Source organism: Pteropus vampyrus, unplaced genomic scaffold, assembly GCF_000151845.1.
Source record: "Pteropus vampyrus isolate Shadow unplaced genomic scaffold, Pvam_2.0 Scaffold522, whole genome shotgun sequence".
Taxonomy (NCBI): Eukaryota; Metazoa; Chordata; class Mammalia; order Chiroptera; family Pteropodidae; genus Pteropus; species Pteropus vampyrus.
The window spans coordinates 135144-141200 of NW_011889303.1; the positions used below are offsets into that span (position 1 = coordinate 135144).

Sequence of the window (6057 nt, forward strand, 5' to 3'; positions counted from 1 at the left end):
TGTATTTCTTGCAGATTGATGGGTTGTGTTCTGACTAGTGCGTGTTGTCTGGATCTGGCTTCTGCTATTTTGAACAACCCAAACCTGCGGAGCCTGGACCTTGGGAACAATGACTTGCAGGATGATGGAGTAAAAATTCTGTGTGAGGCTCTGAGACACCCAAACTGTAATATTCAAAGGCTCGGGTGAGTTCAGGTTTTCATTGGGAAAATGATACCTATTTGGTGGCTAGTACAGCTAGAAGAAATTTGGTATATGGAAAGAGGATGGAAAATAATGGAGCTCGATGGTAAGTTACTCTCAGAAATAGAATCTGAATGTCAAATATATGGATCAGTGTGAATTACATGTGGTTAGTATAAAAGCCATAGTTCACATTTCTTTGTGTCTTCCTTAGTGCCTTGGACAGGGTATATATTAAGTAAATGGTACTTGATTTAGGTCTTCCACAGTCTCATCCTTCAGATATCCCATCTGTCCTTGAATTAATTATTCTTATTAAATCAGAGAGTTTACCAATCATTTTCTATCTATAAAAATGCCATTGATGTTCTCAGGGAGCTCACAGTCTAATAAAATCTTATCCTATGTTCTGAGTACTTTTTATGTTTGATCACATATTTAGATTTTTTTTTTAAAAGTCTTGAACTGATATTGGATAGTACATTTTTACTTATACAGGTGAAAAATTTTGCTTCATGTGTAAGAAGCCCAGATGCTATATGTTTCCTTGAATATTCCAAGAAAGTGCTGCTTTTCCTATGTTTTCATTGACTATTTATATGTTTTTATTACAGCAATGATGATGTTGTAACTGTTGGGTCTGAAATTTAATTTTATCCTACTTATCACCTAATAAGTGATCCTATTACTGTCTCATGGATGCTAGCAGTAGACATAGCCCTGCCAGAGACAGAGGGCTTTGTTACTCATAGCATAGCTGCACAGCATTAGGCATGTTTGTGTCAGTTTTCTTTGTGCCCCAGTCCCACAAGGTTGATGTGGAGGGCCCGGGTAGATGCCTGCACATGCAGTGGGTTGCATCCCAGGAAAGGAACGTTGAGTTTGGGGACCCACCATTTTATAGTAAGCAGTGAGCAAGGCTGCTCTTTGTCCTGGAGGCAGAGACAGTACCTCGTCCCTCAAGGTTGCTTATTGCACTTGCATTCTAGAAAACAGCCCAGATAAAAAGCTGTCAGAGCCTGGCATTTTTGTCAGCAAAAATGTACAATGGTGAAAGACCCATAGAGGGATATCTCCTAATAATATTAACCACTTTTTCTACACATTGTAGTCTTGGCTTCTCGTGAATTGTCACAGGACATGTCACTCCATTGGCCACTCTGATTAATCTGACCAACAGAGGCTGAGACCAAATTTGTTCAATTGATTTCATATACCATTTAATTAAGGCCACTATAACAGGACTCCAAGCACAGGATGAGGCCAAATTGTAGTATTGAGTTTAGAATGACTTGCTAATCTTGGTGCCATTGGCAGTAAATAAAGGGGACAAAAGATAGGTCACAGTGACACCATCCCCAATAAAGATAATCAGTGTGCCACACCTCCCCGCATGCAAACATATAATCCAAAGGAGCACAGGTCACCCCAATGTGGGATTTGTTGTTATATTTGATTTGGGTCCCCATTACATTGATTACTACAAAATGGTAGTCCCCAAACTCAATGTTTCTCTCCTGGAATGCAACCCAGGGCATGTGCAGGCATCTACCTGGGCCCTCCACATCAACCTTGTGGGATTTAGGGCACAAACTGACACAAACATACCTAATGCTGTGTGGCTATGCTAAGAGTAACACAGCTTTCTGTCTCTGGCAGGGCTCTCTTTGTCTTCTGCTAGCATCCGTGAGACAATAATAGGATCACTTATTAGGTGTACCTTTTTAATCTGTAGATTGTGCTTTTTTTTTTTCTGTTCAATTTTTTTCAGGGTCACTATGCTTACGTTGGATGTCTTTTGTCAATCTTCCTTATCTATAATTTTCTTTAATCTTTTAAAACTTATTCTTCTTTTGCTTGATTTTTTTCTAGATCATCCTACATATTCCTAAGTGTATTTTTAGCAGTTGTGATCTCATTTTTGCTTCTTCTGTGACCTTCTATAATTTTTATTTTTCTCTTCTGTTATTTTTAAGCTCTGTCAAATTATATTTTAAACATTTTCATTATGAAATATAAAATACAAAAAAGTGAATAAAACTAATATTTAAAAAATAATGTATGTAACCACACTCAGGTCAGGAAGTTGGATTTTCTCAGTTAACTGAATTCCTCTCAGTCATCCATTCTAAATCACAATTCTTCCCTCCTCCTCAACAAGTAACCATTATCCTAACTTTTATGGCAGTCATTTATTTGTTTTCCTAGACAATGAATGATGAGTATATATAATCGTAAACAGTATAGTTGAATTTTGCCTGATTTTGAACTTTATATATAGGGGATCATACTTTATGTATTTTGTGTTACAATTTTTTTGCTTAATATTATGATTGTAAGACTCACCCAGTTGGTTCATGTAGATATAGTTAATTCATTTTTTTAAAAATTTTGTTATTTTTTAAAATTTTATTAGTTTCAAGTATAGAGTACATTGGTTAGACATTTATGTAGTTTATAAAATGATCTCATTAATTGCTCTTTTCTCTGGCTCTCCAGCTAGTCATTACATTAATGCTAACTGCATTCCCTATCCCTTATCCATTTAGCTACCCTGTGTCTTTTGATTGGAGCATTTAACCTTTTACATTTAAAGTGATTACTGATAGGTACATGGTTACTGACATTTTATTGTTTTTTCTTTTTTATCTCTTCTCTTTTAACAAAAGTCCCTTTAACATTTCTTGTAATACTGGCTTGTTGGTGATGAATTCCTTACACTTTTCTCTGTCTGGGAAGCTCTTTATCTTATCTTCCATTTTAATTGAAAGCCTTGCTGGGTATAGTATTCGTGGTTGTAGATTCTTGTTTTTCATAACTTTGACTATTTCTTGTCAGTCCTTTCTGGCCTGCAAGGTTTCCATTTAAAAATTAACAGACATTTTTATGGGAGTACCCTTGTAAGTAACTGGCTGCCTTTCTCTTGCTGCTTTTAAGATTCTCTCTTTGTCTTTGACCTTTAATATTTTAATTATGATGTGTCTTGGCGTGGGTCTGTTTGAATTCCTCTTGTTTGGGACTCTTTGTGCTTCCTGAACTTGTATGACTAATTTCTTTTTCAGGTTAGGAAAGTTTTTGGCATTTCTTCAGACAGATTCTCAATCCCTTGCTCTCTCTCTTCTACTTTGGGTACTCCTATTATGCCTCATGTTGTCCCAGAGGTCTCAAACTATCCTCATTTTTTAAAATTATTATTTTTTTCTTTTTGTTGTTCTGTTTGGGTGTTTCTGCTACCTTGTCTTCCAGTTTGCTGATTCGATCTTCACCTTCGTCCAATCTACAGTTGAATCCTTCTAGTGTATTCTTCATTTCAATTATTATATTCTTCATTTCTGTCTGGTTCTTTTTATGGTTTCTATGTCCTTTTTTATGCTTACTGTCTTTCTGTTGAGGTTCTCATCGTGTTCATCCATTCTTCCCATAAGTTCATTGAGCATTCTTATAACCATTATTTTGAACTCTGTCCCTGGTAGGTTGCTTGCCTTCATTTCATTTAGCTTATTTTCTGGAGTTTTCTTCTGTTGTTTCATTTGTGGCACGTTTCCTTGTTTTCTCATTTTATTAGCCTCTCTGTGTTAGTTTCTAGGTGTTAAGAATATTTGCCTCGTCTCTCAGCCTTTGCCAGATGGCCTTATGTGGAAAGTGTCCTTTATGGCCCAGTGGCACATTCTCCTTGATCCCCTGTGCCAGGGGCTCTGGATGTGATCTTTGTATGGGTTGTGTGTGATTATCTGTTGTTGCTAAGCCTTTGTTGTTGTTAGTAGATCAATGGGTAGGATTAATGCTCAGGCTGACTAATTGTGGGAACTGACTACACCCACAGGGTAAGAGCTGCTGTGTGGGAACTGACCTCACTGAGCGGGATTTGCCTTAGCAGGCTTGTGTACTTTTTGCAACCACCTTTTGTGTGTACCACTAATGGGGGTAGTCAGGAATTGCTCTGTTGTGGTCTGGTGCTAGCCTCTGGGTGCATTGATTTTGTGGCCCCAGTAGGCCAAAGTCAGGCGCTGCCTTTGATTGCTCAGGGCTACCTGATAGGAGCTACAGTGTGATCCACAGATGGTTGTTGCCTATGCTGGATCTATAGGTAAGTAGAAGAAACAATGCTATAGGCAGCTGTCCGGTTATCCCCGTTCCCTGACCTAGGGTGGTTTAGCAGAGGGACCAGTGCTTCTCAAGGCCTGATGCAGCTTGTCAGTTGCCCGTAAGTCTCTGAAACTGGAAGAGCTTCTGGGTGATATGCATGTTGGATGGTGCAGGGACCCTGGAGGTCTCCTGGATCTATTGAGCAAATTTCCTCCTGCCACTGCAGTGTCAGTTTACATACTAGCACTGTCTCTATGGTTCCCTGTACAAGTTTCCAATCGTAGCAAGGTCAGCTACTGCCACCTTAGGCCTAAATGCACCACCCCAAGGCAGGGGCAGCTGCCTATCAATGTATGGCGGGCATTTTGTATAATGGATGGGGCAGGAGCTCAGAGAGTTGCGGGCCATCAGGCCATTAGCCTCAGTTTTCTGCAGTTTCTGTGTCTGCACAGATCACAGACTACAAGGAGAGAAGCTGCTGTCTGGGGCAGTCCCACAGACCCCTGAGATCCCCTCAAGAGATATTGCAGCTCGTACAGGTGGCAGTGGTCTGTCTACAACTCTTTTCCCCAAAATGTGTTCACTGTGCTAGCCAAGGTTTGTTGCCTGCGCAGAATGCACAACCCCAGAGAAAAGCAGGGCAGAGGAGGCTGCCCATCACTGGGCCGCAGGCACTTTGTGGCTTGGGTGAAGTGGGATTTCAGGGAGACAAGGACTGTCAGGCCAATACAACCTCAGTTTTGCCACAACTTCTGTTCTTGGGCATTCCCACTATAGTCACAGATCATAGTGAGACCAGCTGTCATGTGGGGTGGTCCTACAGACCCCTGCGAACCCCCATGTAACATCGCAGCTCTTGCAGGAAGCAGAGGTCTGCCTTCAACTGATTTCCATGCAGTGGCCACCCTGTGCTACCCAAAGTTTGGATTGGGATACCCAGGGTGAGGAGCAGGGCAGTAGTGGTTGACTGTCAATGGACTACTTGGGGCAATTTGTGGGTTGGGTGGGCGAGGTCTCAGGGAGACAATGGCCATCAAATCAATACAGCTTCAGTCTTGCTGCAACTTTGGTAACCTCGTGTTCCCACAAAAGTCCTAGATCACAGCAAGACCAGATGCCGTCTGGGACTGGCCTGCAGTTCCATGAGATCCACCCAAGTTTGTGCTGGCAGCAGTGATCTGCCTGAAATTCTCCGAAATGCATGCTCACAGCACTGGCTGCCAGCTGCGAGTATTTGGCTCTGATTGGGAGCAGAGCTTGGTATCCATCCAGCAATAAAAGCCCTGGACAATCTGCAGGTTGAGAGGGGCTGCTGATCTCGAGCCAGCGCTTCCTAATGGCCCTGTGGGAGGGATCTGTACTGTCCAGTTGAGCTGGTCTGGTCTATAGATTGTCCTGTAGAGGGGCCCAACTAAGGCACAGTAGTGGCTGCCCATCCAGCCCTCGTTCCGGCGCCAGGTAATGTAGTCTTTCCCTGTGTTAATCTTGCTCGAGCCTCTGACCCACCTGCTGGTGTCCTGGATGAGTGTCCGCAAGTCAGAAATCCTGTGCGTGAGTCCTTCAAAAGGGTGTTTAGGGTTTCAGGCTTTTTCTGTCTCGCCCAGACAGAAGCTCCTCTGGTTTTTAGAGTCAGAGTTTTTGGAAACTCTTTTTCCCTGGGCTGTGGAGCCCCTAAATGAGGCCAGGACCCCCCCTCCCTTCAGGGGAGCCTTTGCAGCCTCACTCTCCTTCCCGGTGATCTACCAGTGCTGGTGTGGGTCCAGCCCAATTAGCGATTTTGCCCCTCCT

The 6057-nt window shown here is 42.2% G+C and overlaps 1 protein-coding gene across 1 annotated transcript in view; it reads left to right on the top strand.

Moving 5' to 3' along the window:
- NLRP14 (NLR family pyrin domain containing 14) overlaps positions 1 to 6057 on the top strand; it is a 30708-nt gene that overhangs the window by 18594 nt on the left and 6057 nt on the right. The window lies entirely within an intron of this gene.